This window comes from Nycticebus coucang, chromosome 17 (genome assembly GCF_027406575.1).
Source record: "Nycticebus coucang isolate mNycCou1 chromosome 17, mNycCou1.pri, whole genome shotgun sequence".
Lineage (NCBI taxonomy): Eukaryota > Metazoa > Chordata > Mammalia > Primates > Lorisidae > Nycticebus > Nycticebus coucang.
The window spans coordinates 59,447,180-59,468,660 of NC_069796.1; the positions used below are offsets into that span (position 1 = coordinate 59,447,180).

The following is a 21,481-nucleotide window of genomic DNA, read 5'->3' on the forward strand; positions in this document are numbered from 1 at the left end:
AAACAAGTGTTTTCCTGGAATGGAAGTTGAGAGTTAAGAAAACCTAGAAAAAGGAGATTGAGTATAAACAAGGATTGCAAAAGGTTTCATCAAGGAGGGTATTTTAAGTAGATCCTTGAAAGAAGAAAGTTCCCAGGAACAAAGGCACAGAGATAGGAAGCAAAAGGTAAATAGCCCCATGTGATCAGAGGGAGGGAGTGGAAGGTGAAGTTAAGAATAGGAGCCGAAATTGGCTAACTCAGTGTTTTACAACTAATTTGAATTGTAGTAACCTCAAAGAAAAAAATTTTTTTTTTTTAAATATGGAACACTTCACGAATTTGCATGTCATCCTTGCGCAGGGGCCATGCTAATCTTCTCTGTATCGTTCCAATTTTAGTATATGTGCTGCCGAAGTGAGCACCTCAAAGAAAAATTTTAAAATTGTTAAAAATACAATTATCATAAAAATACATAGTGAGGATGGGTCCTGTGACTCATGCCTGTAATTCTAGCACTTTGGGAGACTGAGGAAAAGAATTGCTTGAGGCAAAGAGTTCAAGACCAGCATAAACAAGAGTAAGACCCCATCTCTAAAAAAAATAAATAAATTAAATGGCCTGCCATATGGTGGGTGCCTGTAGTTCCAGCTACTCAGGAAGCTGAGGTAGGAAAATCACTCCAGCCCGAGAGTTTGAGGTTGGAGTGAGTTATGATGAACCACTGCACTCTAGCCTGGGCAACAGAGCAAGAACCTGTCTTAAAGGGAAAAAATATACAGAATGAGCATTTGTCAAATTTAATTAAATTAATTAATTTGAGAACCACCAAGAAGAGGACAAGAAGAACTGGAGAAAAGAAACCCTAAAATAAGATTAAGATCTAAAACTAGTTAATGACCAACAAGGCAATAAAACCACATTCTTTGGGGTTATCTTGTCTACCAGACAGAAATCATTTACAGCTCTATTAGACAAAAAAGAATCACTGGCATTTCACTGCACTGATTTTACTATAAGTTGACAACTTTACAGAGTTATAAAATATCGGGACCCTAATTAATAATAAATAGTAAACAGTAGTCAAACAATCCTGGTTTCCCTGGAATAAGACCATGCCCTGAACAGAAAAGACAGTGTTTAAGGGCAGTGATTCTTAAACTTAAGCTTAAATTAGAATTACCTGGAGGGCTCCCTTTGGAGCAGAGTACTGGTTGCTATTCAACCCTGAAATATCTGATTCAACAAGTTCGGGGCAGACACCACACTTTGAGAACCACTGTTCTTGGATGCCATTGAAAGGAATTATAGTCACCTTTTTGTCTGATTTCCAAGTTTTGGATAATTTTTCTTAATAGCTGCCAACATTCAAATATCGGACTTTTTTTTTTTTTTTTTTAAATCCTGATTCTGACTTCTCTTCAAAAATTAAATTCCCCATGGTGACAATTGGCTGCAGCTCAGCATTAGCTGTTCCTTTTAGGGGGAATATTCTCTGTTTTGTCACCCGTAGCCTCTTTCACTTACTTATTTTGTAGGCAATTGATTTTGCTATCCCGGCAAGATAGTGGTGACATAATGCAGGCTTTGAGAAGGGGCATGAGCACAGAGGGTCCCTGAATCCTATCTGATCAGCTCAGGCACCCAAAGCTGGCTTCCCAGAAGTGTAACCATGGCAATTGCATGGAGTCCCACTGTCAGAAGAGCCCCCACACTTGGTTCAGTGCTCTGGTATTGCCATCCTAAAATTCTTAATTTTTAGAGAAGGGATCCCATATTTTCATTTTGTTAGAAACCACATATCATGTAGCTGTCCTGCAGCTACCACAATTTTGGAATCTACACTTAAAGGTGACCCTCTTATCACCTCATTTGTAAGGATAGGAAAAAGTAATTCCAGGATCAGAGATCAGGGGGCATTTCAGAAACCATCTTGTTCTGCAGATAAGTTAATTATTTCATTTTGTAGCTAGGGCTACAAAAGGTCCAGAAAGAGAAAATTGACTTCTTCAAGGTCATGGACAATCCCTGAAAAGGCAGCCAAATTAGAAATTTAAAGTGGTGAACCTGCAAGGCAATGAATACTAAGGCTGCCAATGAGTTTATGTATCTGGCATACTCCTGCATACCAATGCGAAAATTCCGTTTTTCAGTTAGCTCAGTCAACTTTGAATTGATCTGGTTGAAGAAGGACAAGGAAGGTTAAATCTGGATAAAATGGGAAGAGTGGAGGTATGATCTTTCAACAGATCAAGAAAACTGTATAAACAGATCCATTTGAGGATAAGGATTGGGAAGGAAGAAAATGTTACATTTGAACTCCACAGTTAAGTTTGTTACAATGGACAGACTTTTGTCCAAACGCCAAATAAATTGCAGAAGGCAAAGGCATTCAGGAAAAACCCAACAATATCCTGCCCAATTAAAAATAGTAATCAAGTTTCCAGAAAGCACTTAATTTCAGCTGGCCTAACTTAGCTGGAAAATAGCTCAATTACTTGTAGGTCTCAGCTGCCTGGTTTTAGGTTAACATCTGCACACACCCAGTGAGAGAGCTGAGTCCCTGCAGCTGGCTGAGTGGTAAGCTGGAGTGAGTATTAGGCATATGAGTAAGTTCCTGGTGGCCTTTTACCTGGTCACATCTGCTCTTGTAGTGGGTGGGGTGGACTTTCCACTGTCATTTACCCACTACTCAGGGGTAGCCAAGGAACCAAGGCCTGGGTGTAGAACTGAATCCCTATACCCATTGTTCTTGGTTCAGTGGTCCTGTGCTGGACCAATGAGCACCCTCCCCAAGACTCTTGACAGCCTTATAAAGAAGTTGATTCCTTTTCCTCTGAGATGGTAAACAATGTAATTTGGGGCTATGAGCGGTCTTCTAGTTACCATGTCAAGAAAGACATCTTCTAAAAATGAACTCAAACTGTGGCAAGAGATAGAGTAAAAGAGAGAGACGGTCCTAATAATATCATCTGAACCTCTGGGTCCAGCCATGCCTGAGGTCAACTTGCTCCTTCAACTTCTCAACTACATGAGGCAAGGATTTTCTTTTTTGCTTAGGCTAGTCTGTATTAGAGGTCTGTCACTTGCAGCTGAAAACATCTCACTAATGCAAGGCTTCCTCCATCCTACCCACAGTGTGCATGGTTCTAGGTGCTGGGATTATGAGAGTGTCACTCCTATCTTTCTGGTCTTTAAGGGTCAACAGAGAGGATGACAATAAGCAAGTGGGCAAATACACAGATACAGAAAATGTAATAATTATACACAGAATTTGTAAACAATAGGTTCAAAAAGAAAGAACAAGAAAGGAAATCTACTTTAGATAGCATGGGGGGGAAACTTGGGTTGAGTGAGAGTCAGAAAGTATGAAGAACAGAAGGAAGAGAGTTCCAGGCAGAGAAGATAGCAACTGCTTTTAGGCTTGAAAGGCATTCATTCATTCCAGACCTGAAAGAAGGCCTTCACTTATTCATCCATTCAAGAAACATCTACTAAGCAGTGGCACAGTGCTGGGCACAAAGAGACAAAGATAAACAAAAGCAGTCCCCCCAAAATTGGCAAGATGTAGTAAAAGCTGTAAAAATGCCCAAACCATTGATTCAACAATTCCACCTCTAGAAATTCGGTCAAGAGAAAATAGCAAGGATGTGGGCAAAGATGTAGCTATAAGAATGTTCATTGCAGCATTGTTTATTTTTTCAACTCTCGCTGAAGTATAACACATACAAGTGCACATGCCATAGTATATAGCTCCACTGTTTTTCAACCTGAACACGCCCATATTATTGATACTTAGATCATGAAAGAGAACTGCATACCAGAAGTTCCCTTTTGTTCCCTTCTAGTCTCATTTAGGGTAATATTAGTCTGACTTCTAACAGTATAAATTAATTTTGCCTCTTTCATTTTTTGATTTTTTTGAGACAGAGTCTCACTCTGCCACCCAGGATAGAGTGTGGTGGAGTTAACATAGCTCATAGTAACCTCAAACTCTTGGGCTCAAGAGATCCTTTGCCTCAGCCTCCTGAGTAGCTGGGACTATAGGCACCCACCATCACACCTAGCTAGTTTTTCTATTTTTAATAGAAACTGGGTCTTACTCTTGCTAAGGCTAGTCTCCAACTCCTGAGCTCAAGAAATACACCTACCTTACCTTCCCAGAGTGCTAGGATTTCTGGTGTGAGCCACCATGCCCAGCCTTGCCTCTTTTTGTTTTATATAAATGCAATTACACAGCATGTAATTTTGAGAAAGGGGATGTGGGAAGGTCCTGGCTTCTTTTGTTTAGTCTTGTGTTTGTGAGATTTTACTATGTTGTTTAAGTAGTTGTAGATTGTTTATTCTATGTACTATTCCATTATGAGAACATACCACAATGTATTTATCTATTCCACTATTTATGGACATTTGGGTTGCTTCCAGATTAAGACTATTATAATAAGTATTGTGAACATTCTTCTGGTTAACATATATCTGCATACCTAGGAGTGACATTGCTGGATTATGGTAGACAATCAGCTTTAGAAGATATTGCTAAACACTTTAAGAAAATGGTTGTACCAATTGGTGAGGGTTATGCCCTCACCAATTTTGTAAGAGTATTCTGGTTTCTCCAGAAACAGTAACACTTGGTTTTTCCATTTTTTTTTTTTTTTTTCAGTTTTAGCCATCTGGTGGGTGGGTGTTGGTTTTGATTTATGGTTTCAATTTTCATTTCCCTGATGATTAATGAGATGGTAAATGAAAACTGCATCATCTCTTTAGTGGCTGTTGGACATCCTCTTTTCTGAGCAGACTGTTCAAGTCTGTTTCCCATTTTTCTAATGGGTAATCTGTTTTTCTTTTTTTCTTATTCATTTGCAGGAGTTTTTTAAACATCTTAACTTCAAGCCTTTGGTCAGATATATGTATGAAAAGACTTCCTTTTTTACAGGGGGCCTTTTTACTCTCTTTGGTTAAAAAGAAATTAATGTTATTCTTACATTAAGTAGAGACGCTACTATGGTAGAATTTATCTTTGTATATGGTTAGCACTGTTCAAGTCCTGTTTAAGAAATTGTTTCCTAACCCAGGATCAGAAAATTGTTTTCTATGTTTTCCTTAAAAAGCTTTACTGTTTTCATTTTATATCTAGACCTATAACCTATCTGAATTTATTTTAATTTATGACATAGTTTTGTGGTGGGAAGCAGAGATCAAGATAATTTTTTCTATATGATGATGATTCCCTAACGGTGCACCAAGTCACCCTGGGCACAGCAGTCAACTCACAGAGGTGCCGTGATGGAACCTTTCTCACCTTTGTGAGGGAGGTGCAATGACATCGCTGGATACCACATAAACTGTTTTGAAACAGTTCACAGTTGCAACATTAAATCATACTACATTCCCTTTGGTAACATCATATTTTTGCAAAGCTGGGTTTTTCTAGGTTGCTGTGATAAAAAGTGAGGATGATGGTGTTCAACCTGTTTCCAAGGCCTGAGAAGACACACAATGTCCAATAGGAGCACAAGTCCATTAGTGAGTCTTGTGGTTGTTTAATAATAAAATAACATTATTTTTCTCTTTCAATTTATGTGTTTTATTTCTCTCAAACATTATGAATTTGTTAGGATATAAACATTTATTAAGTTGTTTCTTTTGGCTGAGGAGTGCCATGAAAAAATTGAGACTTAGTTAAAGGTGCCATGTTTGAGTAAAGTCTGGGAATTTGCTGAAACAGGTAGATTCTAAGGCAATCTCTGTGATTCCCACTCTGGTGTTTATGTTCTTCTGTGATCGCCTTCTTTTGAGTGTGGTAGGACCTCTGACTTTCTTCTAACTGACAGAATACAGAAAAGGTGACAGGATATATATGATTATGTGTATAGTATATGATAATGTTACATAAGATTATAACACCTGACTTAGAAGAATTCTCTCCCTCCCTTGTTGGCTTTTAAGAAGCAGGCTGCCTTGTATGAGTTACTCCATGGAGAGGGCCATCTGGCAAGCAGGTGAGGGCAGCTTCAACCCAATAGCCAGGAAAAAACTGAGGCCCTCTGGCAGTCGGAAAGGACTATAATTCTGCTAATAACCACATGAGTTTGAAGTATATCCTTCCCTCATCCAGCCTCAGATGAGACTGTAATCCTGGCCAACACCTTCACTAAAGCTTTGTGAGGCTCTGAGGCAGAGGACACAGTTAAACTATGCCCTAACACTTGTCTATAGAAACTAGAATTTAATAAGTATGTATCGTGTTAAGATGCAAGTTTGTGGTAATATTGTTATACAGCAATAAATTACTAATATGCTACCATATAGATATCTTACTGATCCAACATAATTTGACAAAAAGATAATTCTTTTCAGTGCCAAGCATTTTCATAATAGTGATAAATAGAAACTACCTTTCTTTTTTTTTTGAGACAGAGTCTCTCTGTCACCTGGGCTAGAGTACGGTGGCATCATTATAGCTCACTGCAGTCTCCAACATCTGGGCTCAAGCGAGCCTCCTGCTTCAGCCTTTGGAGTAGTTGGGACCCATAGACACGCATCACCATCACTAGCTAATTTTTCTATTTTTAGTAGTGGTGGGGGTCTCACTCTTGCTCTGGCTGGTCTCAAACTCTTGGCCTCAAGTGATCATCCTCCTATGACATCCTAAAGTGCCAGGATTACAGGTATGAGCCACCATCCCTGGCCAGAAACCACCTACATTACTAATAAAGTTTTGATAAGTAGATGATGACACATTTCCTACACGTGACAGAATAATAGACGGCTATAAAAAGGTCATGTGGAAGATACCCAATAACATGGGACAGTTTTCACAAGAGACTTTAAGTGAGTTATAAACTCATTACTAAATGAGTTATGAAGTCATATGCTCAATTATACCCTAGATGTGTGAATGTGAATGTTGTGTGTATTTATTTGCATTGTACAAAGACCGTTAAAAATGATTTCAGGGGAAGGGAGGACTACAAGTGTTTAACAATTTTTGCGTGTGTGTTTTTAAACTTTCTACAGAGAAATTGCCCACAGATTTCCTACAGAGAAAACATATTACTTTTATACACATAGAAATTCATACAACTGTATTTTTTAAATCAAAGAATAGTCCCTATGTTGAAGGAATTTATAGCATGACAAGAGAAAACAGGCTGTAGGCCAATAAGACTACAATTAAGTTAGAGACTGTGTGTTCAACATCCTTTAAAGACCCAACTCAAACCACCTTAATACAGAAGAGAAAGATATGGACTCATGGACTGTGACTGGCCTTGCTTGGGTTATACATCATCCTTTGACCAATTATAAACAACAGAATGTGGGTTCCTAGGCCAAGATCATGAGCCTTCCCTATAAGCTCTGCCTGTCATCAGTACCAGGTGGCAAGTGGGAAGGGGGCAAAAAGGCACTAGGACCCTAAGAAAAAGAGGAATAAAAAAGATGATTGTGGGAGACCAAGCAAGAAGCAGTTAGTTTTGCTGGAGGAGGAACACCACAAAGGCACAGAGAAAGTGATACTTGAGTGTTCAAAACTGAGAAGATGTTTTCAGGAAGCGAGGGTCAGGAGGGGGTCTGGGGATGAGGAGGGAGTGTAAGCAGTGGGGGAAAAATCCAGAGACATGGACAGAGACCAACTCTAGAAGCGGCTTCTGCATTAGGTCAAGGTGTTCAGCCTTCATCCCTCGGGCAATGGGGAGCCCCAGAAGAAAGAAGGAAAGGACAAGTGTGTTTGATCACCTTGCTTTTCCAGCATAGTACTGTGCCTGACAAATACCATCACAAGCAAGAATGGCAATAGCAGTGCTATCTCCTGCACTGGACTCTGTGGCTGTGCTGTGGCTGAGAGGAGGACAGAGGATGGATTTGAGGCCTTTGACAATAGCCTCCATTAAACCAATGTTTCAAATGTTCTATGACCGTGATCCTCTTGGTAAGAAATGCATTTTAGGCTCGGCGCCCGTGGCTCAAGCGGCTAAGGTACCAGCCACATACAACTGAGCTGGTGGATTCGAATCCAGCCGGGGCCCGCCAAACAAGAATGACGGCTGCAACCAAAAAATAGCCGGGCATTGTGGCAGGTGCCTGTAGTCACAGCTACAGGAGAATCGCTTGAGCCCAGGAGTTGGAGGTTGCTGTGAGCTGTGATGCCATGGCACTGCACCCAGGGCGACAGCTTGAGGCTCTGTCTCAAAAAAAAAAAGAAAAAAAAAAAAGCATTTTAAATGACAATTCAATGGAATTTCACTGAATTGTGTAAAAACAAAATCAAGACCAAAAACCACTGCCCTAAACGGCTAGCTCTATCATGGCAGTGACCAGGACTGCATGACTCTTGGTATCACCACAGCCTTGATGTCTGGCACTATAGTTCCATTACAAAGTGCGTATTTACTAAATGAACAGATGCTGATACCAAGAAATGATTCAAAATGCTTGCAAACAGCAAAGAGTCATACATGCAAACAGCCATTGGCTAGGAATCAACTCAGACCCATATTTGTGAGTGTGTGTGTTAGACAAATGGACAGAGTAGGCAGTGAGAGGCCATGCTTAGGACAGAGGAGAAGTACAGGGGATTTAATGCCCCAGGCACTGTCAGTGATTCACGCTGCTTCCTGGGCCAGGAACCCCACATCCTCTTTTACAGATTGTGAGTGATTTCAATGGCATATGGGGACCATGATTCAGAGACTGGAGATCAGAAGGTTTTCTTTGATGGCCCAAACAATTCCATTTCAAAGAGAGTGCAACGAATGCACAAGGTAGTCTTTTCCTTTGAATAAAGACATGGATTTAAAACAAGGAATAGTAAAAGGCACAGACACCCAGAGATAAAAAAGCCACAGTTGTAGCTACCTTGAAAGCACATTCGGCTCAGGGAGGATCTCCAAGGACCACTTATGCCCATCATTTCCTTCCCACCTCATGAAGCTCATTGATCAGTATCAGTTGCAAAGCTCTTCACATGTGTTCTCTGTAACCAAAGATCTCTAAATAAAAAGCCAAGCCCACAAAATAACTTCAAAATGAGGGATTTGCCTAAAGATCAGCAATACTAACTGGGGCTAAGCAATGACTTCCTCCCGGTGTCAATATTCCTGCAAGGTTTAAGGATTAAGATCTCATTAGAAGAAGGGCTTGTCAAAAGAAGAAGAAGAGCTTGTCAGAAGAAACAATGATTTTCTGTCTTTCTCAAGGAGCTAGAAACCTTTGTGATAGACAAAGTCATCATTAAGTTTATTCAGTTTGGGAACTTTTAACATTTAGTAGTTGGGCGGCGTCTATTCAGTGAGTAGGGCGCCGGCCCCATATGCCGAGGGTGGCGGGTTCAAACTCAGCCCCGGCCAAACTGCAAAAACAAAACAAAAAAAATAGCTGGGCGTTGTGGCGGGCGCCTGTAGTCCCAGCTGCTTTGAGGCTGAGGCAAGAAAATCGCGTAAGCACAAGAGCTGGAGGTTGCTGTGAGCCATGTGACGCCACGGCACTCTACTGAGGGCGGTACAGTGAGACTCTGTCTCTAAAAAAAAAACATTTAGTAGTTACAGATGACTGTGGGGAAATTTCCATTACCAATCACATGGAGCCTTTTTTATTCAACAAATAAGCAGAGTCAACATCAAGGGATTTTAGGACCAGGCAGGGTTGGGTTTGTTTCCAGTCTCATCCTTGTGCCTTTTAATTAATCACTTTGGTCAAGTTAAAGCACACACCTCTCTGACCCTCTAATTCCTCAGCTATAAAATTTCAAAGGTGCTCTTGGGGATTAGAAAAAAATATATTAAAGAACTTAGCACTGTACTTGGCATATTATGAATGTTCCATGAGCAGTTGTAGTGATAGTGGTGATGATGATGATGATAGTATAATCTTTATTGTTTTCTTATAAGGCAAGGTGAAGAAATATAAGATCAAGTTCATATTCATCATCCAGTTAAGAAGAAGGGCTGCCTTCTTCTTCTATTTTTTTTTTTGAGACATAGTTTCACTCTGTCTCCCTGGGTAGAATGCCTTGGTATCATCACAGCTCACAGCAACCTCAAACTCTTGGTTTCAAGCAAACCTCCTGCCTCAGCTTCCTGAGTAGCTGGGACTACAGGCAATGCCTGGCTAGTTTTTCTATTTTAAGTAGAGACAAGTCATGCTCTTGCTCAGGGTGGTCTCAAACTCCTGAGCTAAAGCAATATACCTGCCTCAGCCTCTCAGAATTCTAGGATTACAGGTGTGAGCCACCGAAGTGGCTCATCGTATTAAGTGAGCCACTTAAATAACCACAGTGCCAAGCAATATTTGAGCATGATTTGCACATTTCTTTCTTGTCTTTATACAAGCAGTACTATCCACTGAAAAAGACCTTTCATACCATGCTCACCTTTTTATATACAGCCAGACTTCATTTCAAATGCCATTAATCTGTGAAGCTCTCCTTGGTCACTCTAGTCCTGAGCAAGCCATCCTGCAAGCCCCAACTACACCCCAACCCATCCTTGGTGTAAGACTCCCCCAGAGCTTTTAAAAAAATACTGCTTGAGTGAGTTTCTGCTTCTTGCAACCAAAAGAGCTTTGACTCAGATACTGCTGATGAGTGTGGCTTTAGATATAATGTGTGTGAGGGTGTTGGAAAACACAGGGAAGATGGAAGTAAGCTGGGCAGGGAGTGTGGCTGTGAGCCTCAGTGAAGTTAAGTCAGCACCAATGAGATCTTTGCAGACAGAAAGAAAAGAGGAAGAACTGACCGGGAAGATAACTCATTTTAAGAAGAATTAAGACAAATTCTTGACCCCTAAATGAAAACACATGAACATTGAGCCTGTAGAATGTGCATCCAGGCACCAGGTAGGTACTGGAAGAGAATACAGAGAAGAGTGAAACACAGCCCCTGCCCTCAGGAAAATTACATCTCCACCCACAATACCTGCTGAGTACAGATCAGATTTTTAGCCTGAGATGGAAGACCAGGACAAGACCATAGCAAATGATATAGTTGAAAGTGCCTTGTAATGGAAAATAGATTTTTAAAGATAATTGATAATAGCATTCAGATCAGGAGTAGTAACAGTTCACAGTAGGGACTGTGCCAAGAATGGTGGCAAAGCTTTGACACGTTAGGTACTATTATCCCATTTTACAGGTGAGAAAATGGAACCTCAGAGATGCTACATGTTTATCCAAGGTCCAAAGCTAGTGAGTAGCAAAACCAGAAGTAAGTCATATGTGGTCAGTTGATATTTGCCAGAAACGCCTAGATAAGTCAATAGAAAAATAATGAACCAATCAAATGGTACCAGAAAACTGAATATACATATAAAAGGGGGTGGGGGTGGCACCAACACTGTGACTCACGCCTGTAATCCTAGCGTTTGGGGAGACTGAGGCAGAAGGATGACTTGAGGCTAGGAGTTCGAGACCAGCCTGAGTAACATAGCGAGATCCCATCTTTACACAAAATAGAAAAATAAGCCAGGTGTAGTGGTGGCACCTGTAGCCTCAGCTACTTGGGAGGCTGAGGCAGGATGATCACAAGCACAGGAGTTTGAGGTTGCTGTGATCTATTTCCAGTGTACTCCAGCCCAGGAAGCAAAGCAAGATCCTGCCTCAAAAAAAAAAAAAAAAAAGGAGGTTGGGCATGGTAGCACATGCCTGTAATCCGAGGACTCTGGGAGGCCGAGAGGGGTGGATTGCCTGAGCTCACATTTTTGAGACCAGCCTGAGCCAAAGTGTATAAAGTATAAAAAACAAAAAAATAGCCGGGCGTTGGGGCTGGCACCTGTAGTCCCAGCTACTTGAGAGGCTGAGGCAAAAGAATTGTTTAAGCCCAAGAGTTTGAGGTTGCTGCGAGCTATGAGGCCACACACAGCACTCTATGGAAGGTGACAAAGTGAGACTCTGTGTCCAAAAATAGTAATAATAATAATGATAATAATAGCCTAGGCTGGGAGCTGTGGCTCACGTTTATAATCCTAGCACTCTGGGAGGCCAAGGAGAGTGGATAGCTTGAACTCATGAGTTCAAGACCAGCCTGATCAAAAGCAAGACCTCGTCTCTACTAAAATTAGAAAATCTGAGACAAGAGGATTGTTTGATCCCCCCAAGAGTTGGAGGTTGCTGTGAGCTTTGACATCACGGCCCTCTACCCAGGGCAACAGCTTGAGACTCTGTCACAAAAAAAAAAGGGTGGGGTTTGTTTGTTTTGTTTTGTTTTGAGACAGAGTCTCCCTTTGTTGCCCTCAGTAGAGTGTGGTGGTGTCATAGCTCACACTAACCTCAAACTCTTGGGCTTACGAGATCCTGTTGTCTCAGCCTCCCAAGAGCTGGGACTATAGGTACCAGCCACAGTGCCCAGCTATTTTTTTAGAGATGGGGTCTTGCTCTTGCTCAGGCTGATCTTGAGCCTGTGAGCTCAAGTGATCCTCTCATCTTGGCCTCTCAGAGTGCTAGGAAGAAAAAAAAAAGTTTTTAAACATGGTGAATTGTATCAGGAAGGGGGCCTGCATGCGTAGACAGATACGATGTGGCAAAAACATATGAGTAAGAAAGAACAAGACACCTTCAGGGAACAGATTCCTTTGTAAAAATCACACTCTGCTCTGCCGAGACCTTTCATGCATGTCCTTTAGAGGTTAGCCAATCACTTGTTGGGTCTCCTGTTAGAAATGGAGTGTTGGCCTGGCAAGGGCAGGGCTGCAGAAAGAATGACAATATAGAAAAAGGGCCTGGCACCCAGGACAGATAGTCTGACTTGGTCCTGAGGTCTTCATCATAAACCTCATGTCCTCTCTCCTCCTCCAGCCTCACCTGCCCCTACTGCCTTAGGCTTCCAGTCTCATGGCACACAGAGGGCAAGTCTCTTCCCTTCTCCTTCAGTGAAGCCACAGGAAACTGCTTAGAATAAATCCTGCCATTCATGGCAGTCAGACATTCTCAGAAGTACTGTTCTTTTAAAAAGCTGGAAAGTTGGGTTGAGAAGTTTGGGGCTATTATTAGCACCAAACACTATAAAAAGGAAATGCCACTGAAAATCTTAGATGGCTGTATTTTTATACAGAATAATTCCAGCTTCCTTCTTAGAGTTCTCAGTCATAAGAAATCCTTAATAAAAATACTACCTAAGGTCAAACCCTCAAACCCAGCTTAACATTGCTGAAATCCTTTGGGATGATTCAAGTCAGGACTGGGGGAACTCAGCTGCATTTTTAACCCATTTTTATGGCTGCTTCCTTCTGAGTGACTGGTGTCTGTTCTACCAGAAAAAAAGTTAATAAATCAGTCTATGTATTAATATTAATTGCACTGATTGCATGAAGACAGCACAGTAAAGGAGTTACCTTGCAGGTTCTTGTCAGACTTACCCAAGCAGCAGGTAGGTTTCTCAACCCTTCTGATTTTCCTCTACAAAATGGGCTGTGGTACTTCTAAAGCCTGGCATCTGCCACTTGAAAATTTCCCAAATTTTCAGCAAATTCATTATTATTGTTATGTTGTTGTTGCTATGCATTCACTTATACCTCCTAGCCTTTGAGAATCCTACACTCTGGCTACACAAAGCATACAGATTAGAGAATGAAAGAACAATAGTGATAATCCCTGTGTTGTAGAAGCTGCTAAAAAAATTTTACTTCCATTTTTCACATACTTCTGGCCCTTGGCTTTGAGATTTATTGAAGAGCAATTTGTCGATATGTGTCAAAAGTCCTTAAAATGTGTTTGCCCTTTGACCCAGATTTCCTGCTAGAAATTTTCTTAAGAAAACAATTAAGTTGGTGAGCAAAGATTTAGCTTGGAGATTACTTCAAGTAGCAAAACAGTCTAAATGTCTAACAACAGAAGTTAAATGCATATTTATTTATTTATTTTATTTCAGGTTAATGTGAGGGTATAAACAACCAGGTCACAATATTTGAATTTGTTAGGTAGAGTCCACCTTTTAGTGGTGTTCTGCACCCAAAAGGTGTGCCATGCACCCCTGCACTGTGCCTTGTTTCCCCTCCCTCTAGCTTGAGTTGAATTGAGTTTTACTTCTATGTGGGAATGAATTAGATCATCTATTGGCTTCATATTAGTATTGGGTACATTGGTTATTTGCTTTTCCATTCTTGTGTTGCTTTACTGAGAAGAATGTGTTTCATAGGCTGGGCACAATGGCTCATGCTTATAATCCTAGCACTCTGGGAGGCTGAGGTGGGTATCGCCTGAGCTCATAGATTCGAGACCAGCCTGAGCCAGAGTGAGACCCCTCCCATCTCTAAAAAATAGCCAGGCATTGTGGTGGGCACCTGTAGTCCCAGCTACTCGGGAGGCTAAGACAAAGAGAATCACTTGAGTGGAAGAGTTTGAGGTTGCTGTGAGCTATGATGCTATGGCACTCTACCAAGGGAGACAAAGTGAGACTCTGTGTCCAAAAAAAAAAAAAAATTGTGTTTCAATTCCATCCAGGTTAATACAAAAGATGTAGAGTCTCCATCTTTTTTATGGCTGAACAGTATTCCATGGTATACATATACCATGGCTTGTTAATCCATTCCTGAGTTGATGGGCCTTAAATGAATATTTAAACTTTCTAATTTATGAACATTTATAAGAAGCAGGTCACAAAACAATATATACAGTGTGGGTCCACTTGAAGAGTATGACATTATGTAGCAGTTTGTTATTTTGGGAGGGGAGTTGGTTTTCTTTCTTTTCTTAAATTTATTTCAGAATGTTTGGGGGTATGTTTTATTTATGTACTTCATTTTTTTACAGATTGAATCAAAGTTTCACACATAAGTATAGTATGCATTGTACTCAATAAGTGTGAATTTACCCATCTTTTTTTTTTGGCCAAGACTAGGTTTGAACCCACCACCTCTGGCATATGGGGCCGACACCCTACTCCTTTGAGCCACACGTGTCGCCCCTTGCTTGATTTTCATTGAGATTTACCTCCATTTGTGCACGTTAAGTATTAAGTAATTAGTTCCAATTTGGTATTGAGTACACGTCTTGTTTGTTTCTCCATTCTTGTGATATTTCACTTAGAAGAATGGTTTCCAGGTCCCTCCAGGTTATCCAAAAAGATACTAGTTCACCATTTTTTATGACTGAGTACAATGCATATACTACATTTTATTAATCCATTCATGTATTGGTGGGCCCTTTGGTTGTTTCCATGTCTTTGTGTTTGTGAATTGTGCTGCTATAAACATCTGAGCGCAGGATGTAGTGCTTTTTGATTCATAACCATTGCATATGTATGGGGGGTACATGTGATATTTTGGTACATGCATACAACATATAGTGATCAAATAAAACTACAGTATAACCTCCATGGTTGACCACCTCCCTACACTGACCACCTCCTTAAGTGAACCTGATTTTCATAGACAGAACATGAACCACATGTACATATCAATGCTGTAGGCCTTGTTCTTTTGTTGACCACCTCTGTATGTTGATCAGTTTGTTATAGTGGTCAACTTATAGATATCACCTCAAACATTTCTCATTTCTGTATATTGAGAACGTTTCAAATCTTCTAGCTATTTTGAAATATACAATAAATTATTGTTAACTATGGTCACCATACTATGCTGTTGAACACTAGAACTTACTCCTTCTGTGTGTTTATACACATTAACCAACCTTTGTTTATTCCCTTCCCCCTTTTCCCATAAATAGTGTTTTATTTTTAGAAATCGTATTTTTATTAAGGATTTACAGTAATCAGACACACTACCAGGGAAGCTTGAATTATTTCTATATAAAAATACAGATACATAGATACCAATACACGTTTATAGGAAAGGTCTATAGGGTGGCGCCTGTGGCTGCAAGGAGTAGGGCATCGGCCCCATATACTGGAGGTGGCAGGTTCAAACCCGGCCTTGGCCAAAAACTGCAAAAGGAAAAAAAAAAAGAAAGAAAGAAAAGGTCTATAGACCATGACTTAACAATGGTTTTGTGTGTGAGCGGAGCTTTTGAGTGGGTTTTCTGGTTTCCTTCATTCCTGTTTCTTTCTTTCTGTCTGTCTCTGCTGCTTGAATCAGAATCATTTACTTGTTTTTCTGTAGAGAAGTATTGCTTTTATATAAGAAAAAGACAAAAAGTTAGGAAAAACAAAATTTGAGCCATCTAGAAAACAGAACAAATACAGTACGATAGGTAAAGTACTTTATTTTTTAAAGTACTTTTAAAAACTTAGTTTTTACTTGACATTTCTAAGAATTCTAGGCCCTTCAGTTACCTTCCTGCAAATGCAGTAATTCCTGTGTGACATTGACCAAGTTATTCCCATCTCTGGCCTTCAGCTTTTTATCCATCAAATGCCAGGGATGGGCTAGGTCAGAGATGGCCAATTACCTTTATCTTGAGGGCTAGCTCTGTGTCATTGCTAGGGACTGCCTGGACCACCTCTGTGATGACAAAGGAATGTCTGATTTCAGGAATTAAGAACTCTGTAGCTAACACTGTCCAGGTGGACATGCAAATAAGGAACAACATAGAAGGGCCATGCAGTTTCCATATGTATATGCAGATGTGGTAACTTAAAGGTGTCATACAGCTCTATGAGTCTAGGGCATCTTTAAGCAAAAACATTAATCTGAATTTGGAAATTTATAGTGGTTGAGAGGTGCCTAACTCCACATATTCCTTTTTTTTTTTGGTTAGTTTACATTGGATCACTAATCTCACCTTGCAGGACCCAAGGCTTAACATGAGATTTACTGAAGGAGAAAATGGCCATGATAGTTGTCTCAATTGTATTTGCACCTATCACCTCCTATCCCCAGGACAAGGGATAAATCTGCAGCTGTTGTTTCAATTTCTTCAACCTGAAACAACTTGAAAGCCACAGCTGTTTCAGGCCTAAAACCCTAATTCTGGCTACGTCGTCAGCCCATGTCTCATGGTATTCTCTAAACACTGCACTTGTAGGGTCGTTTCTAAGAAGGCCACTTTTATAGTTATTCTCCTAGAGGGCAGAAGTGATAAGTGCACCTTCCTTAGTAGACTTTCCAGTATGAAGTAGAGCTTATTCCCAACTTGACTCAACAGAAAGGCCCACAGAAGGGTGAGGATGTTCCTAAAGTCTTGCATTAAGTTCAAACCAATGTTCAGCTTTGCCCACTGGCAGGCAAATATGGATTCTTTTGCAAAAACCAGCATCTGCCTCTCAGGGGCTTGGCTATTTGGAGGCAAGGGCATTCCGGAGGGCGTCACTGCCATGCAGCTTAACCACACTAATCTACCATGGCCTCCACAGAGAACAGCAGGCTGCATTCAGGGATCTCAGCAACAGCTGTGCCTTCCAAACCAAGACACTGTTCAGAAAGATGATCCGAATGTGGGCTGTGTGTTTCAGCAGGATTTGGTGGGACTTTCCGACTCAAACGGCCCTTTGTGTGCTTTTAAAAGATAGGGCATTAACCTCACGCATGGCTAAAGCATGATGGATGACTTGGAGCTCTCGATTTACATTTGGCCAGAGGCCAGAGCTGAACTGTCAGAATGCCTGGTTATCTGATGGCCAGTCTCCAGCTTGTTCAGACTTGTTCCTGATGGAGTGAGTGCATCCCAGGGCTTTTGCTGCCTCCTGGCTTGATAAGCTAACCAAGGCTGGACCATTATGAAGACTGACTCTCAGGTTCCTCTCAGGGAAGCAGAATTCAGTGTCCTGAATTGGTTTCCTTTCTTGTCATCTTTGTTTATATTCAGCATCTTTATCTACTTCAGATTCTCCCTCAATCTCTGTCTCCTCAGGCATCAGGAGCAGAAGACCTGTGCTCAAATTGCTTCTACCTGGGTACCTGGACCTGTTGCCAATCTCAGTAAGAGCCTTTGCAAGTGATATGTGACTCTGGATTCATCAGCACTTTGGAGTCAGAAGTTGACTTGTGATACTGACTGTCATGGGCTAGCACCATTTGAGAGTGTGACGCTCCAGGTTGGAGCTAGGTGGGGTTACCTTGCTCTGGCTGACATGGTTCTGCTCTTCCAGCAAAGAGGAGCTGTTCGATGTTGGACAAGTCAATTGTGCCTGGCTGGGCCTCAGTTTCCTCACCTTTTTGCTTGGTGTTTTTGATGAAGCTCAAAGGAGAAAGCAAAGTGTTCTCTGAAAGGCTTTGTCCAAATTTGAGGAAGTGGTAGTGGCTAGTATCCTCATGAAAATTGTACCATCACCTCTTGAGGAGAGAGAGAAGCTAAACACTGGGAAAGGACACACTTATTTTTCTTCCAATTATTTTTTTTAAGGTTGGCCTTATTTTAACAGCTTGGAGGATTCCAAATGGCTGTCCCAGAGACATGTAAAGTAGAGCAGAGAGGGAATGCATTGAGCTGTTGCTAATAACACAAGAAGGAAACATCAGGGCACAACTGTTGCTAATAATAATGGCAAGCACATTTGTATTTATATGCACCCAATGCTGTGTGTAATAATTAATCCTCATAGCAATCCTATGAGGTGCGTACAATTAGTATTAGTATTATTCTTTTTTTTTTTTTAAGACAGAGCATCACCTGGGCTAGAGTGCCATGGCATTAACCTAGCTCACAGTTCAAATGATCCTCCTGCCTCAGCCTCCTAAGTAGCTGGGAATACAGATGCCTGCCACAATACCCAGCTAGTTTTTCTATTTTTGGTAGAGATGGGGCCTTGCCTTGCTCAGGCTGGTCTTGAACTTCTGAATTCAAGGGAACCTCCTGCTACAGCGTCCCAGAGTGCTTGGATTACAGGTGTGAGCCACCATGTCCAGCCTTATTGTTCTCATTGTACAGAAGAGGAAACCAAGGTTCAGAGAGGTGACGTTAATGGCTCAATGTCACATAGGTCCAAAAGTGATGGAACCAGGAGTCTTTCTTAAATCCCAAAGCTGATAGATATTCTTAAACACTATGCTGTGCACTGGAAGGGGAAACATTGCAATATGAAAAGCATTCAATAGGATTCAAGAAGTTGGCTGGCTTCTTGCACCATATGAGGAGATTTTTTATGTGTCCCATGTTTTCCCAGACTGATTTGAAAAAAAAAAAAAAACCCACCACCGCAAGTACACACACACACACACACACACAAAATCTTTCCACTAGCTAACTGGACCGAGAACCAATGTAGACAAGGCTTGGGATGAATGGAACCAAAGACTCAAACAATCTCAGGGTTCTCTCTCTGTTTTCCTATCTTTGCCTCTGTGTTGGGATTATTGGTTCCTACAAAAAATGGGTTTTCCCCAAACTACAGGGAACATGGAACAAGCAGCTCCTAACTTAGAGAATCCATTTTCCATGAAGAAAGCAAATTTGTCTCAGCATGCCCACTTTGAAAAATCCTTGTAAAATCTCTGACTGGCCTTCTGGGTAGGTCACCCTACCTTGCACCAGTCATGATGACCAGGGGCACTGTTGGGACCAGCCATACCAGAACTAAAGGATACCCCAAAGTAACAAGTAGGGGTGGGAGGTGGTTATCACAAGTAGAGGAAGAATGTAGTAGGGTCTTCCATTGTGCTCTGGCAGGTAGGGACGTGTTGGTCGACTTGTTAATCTTGCAACTACTTTTTGTGTTTTCTTCCATCGTAAGCCAGTTCAGGATCCAGTCAGGGTGTCCTTATCCGAGGAAGAAAGGATCAAATCTGAGAGTTCCAGTGGTTCTGAGGTGGATCCTACTCCAGCAAGGAATAAGGGATTTGTCAGCAAGGATGACAGGGTGGAGCAGACAGACTTGAGTTCATTTCTTAACTCTTCCATCACTTGCAGGGTGGCCTTGGAAAAGCCACTTCACATATTCAGTTTTTTCATTGGTTAAATAAAGATGATGACACTTATTTATAAGCTTGTTATGAAGACTGAGTGAGATAATCACATGAACTATTAGATATAGTGGCACATAGTAGGTCATCAACAATTTGTTGAATTAATTCAACAAATGTTTTGTTGAGTGTCTATGACATGGTAGGCACAGTGCTAAGTGTTAGGGATAACACATCATGCAAGAAACATAATGCTTCTATTCTCTTGGAGTTTCTAGCAGTAGGAGTTGGTGGGGGAAATGTAAACAAGGAAACATAAACAAGATAATTGAAGATGACAATGAGTGCTTTGAAGAAATGACATTATTTCTGTGCTTATACTTTATTAGTGCAAAAACCCTTCTAGGCAGGTTGCTGTCTAATTTGTCCACCCTTTTATCTATGTCTTGGGAACCACTCTGAAAGAGAGTTAATTGGCTCATGCTTGAACTTGGAAAGGCATTGAACTATTAGCTCATAAAGTAACATAGAGAAGAGAGAATAAAGGAAAATGGGATGCCAGCAGGAGGAAAATCCTGATGCTATCTTATAGCCCCAAATGGCTTTTTCAAAATTACCTGGAAGCCTTTAAAAGATATAGTCTCCTAGTTCCTATTAGATAGTATTCAAATTCTAGAGGTCCTGAGTGTTGCTTTTTTTCTTTTTTAAGTTTCCTAGTAATTCACATGGGCAATGAGACATGAGATGCACTGCTAGTCAGCCAGCCTGCAAATTCTATTAGTCAGTGCACTGAGAGTGCAGGGCTGCATCTGTTCTTTTGTTGGCCAACATGTATTTATTTTTCTAGTTTCTAGGAGAAGACATTGGTTCTTGTTGGCCCCCAAGGAGCTTAGAATCTAGCAGGAGATATAAACAAAGGTGCTATGGTAACATAAAGTAGGAATAATTATCTTAGTCTTTGAGGGTTTAAGAACCCTTTCAGGAGGGGAAGAATTCTGGGTTACTTAGAATTTGATTCAGCTGCGTGTGACAGAGAACACAAAATTATAGTGGATCAAGCTAGATAAAGATTTATTTTTCTCTCATATAAAAGTCTTGAGGAAAGTAAACCAATACTGGTATGGTGCTCTTCTCTTGTTTTTCTACCTTCTTCAGCATAGAGCCTATGTGGTCCAACATGGTAGCTCAGATGCCAGCCATCTCTGCCACATTCCTGTCAGCAAGAAGGGCAAAGGGGCAAAGAAGAACATAACTCCTCCCTTAAAGGAGATATATATATACATATTTTATGTATATATATACATTTCATATACATATTTTATGTATATATGTATATATAACATTTTGTGTAAATATGTATATACACATATAAATATTTTATGTATACACATACATATTTTATGTATATATGTATACATAAAATTTTATGTAATATTTTATATATGTATATATGTATATTTTATATATGTATATACTTTTTTTATGTAAATATAAACACACACACATACATATATGTATATACACACACATATATTTTTCTGAGACAGCATCTCACTATGTTGCCCTTGGTAGAGTGCCATAGCATCACAGTTCACAGCAACTTCAACCCTTTGGGCTTAAGCAATTCTCTTGCCTCAGCCTCCCGAGTAGCTGGGACTATAGGTGCCCGCCACAATGCCTGGCTATTTTTTGGTTGCAGTTGTTGCTGTTTAGCTGGCCCGAGCTGGGCTTGAACCCACCAGCCTCAGCGTATGTGGCCAGCACTCTACTCACTAA

At 40.7% G+C, this 21,481-nt stretch overlaps 1 non-coding gene across 1 annotated transcript; it reads right to left on the reverse strand.

The window, feature by feature from the left end:
- Positions 1-296: 296 nt before the first annotated feature.
- On the reverse strand, positions 297-403 carry LOC128569478 (U6 spliceosomal RNA). The gene has a single exon (XR_008375413.1). It is a non-coding gene; the product is annotated as a U6 spliceosomal RNA (small nuclear RNA).
- Positions 404-21,481: the final 21,078 nt, after the last annotated feature.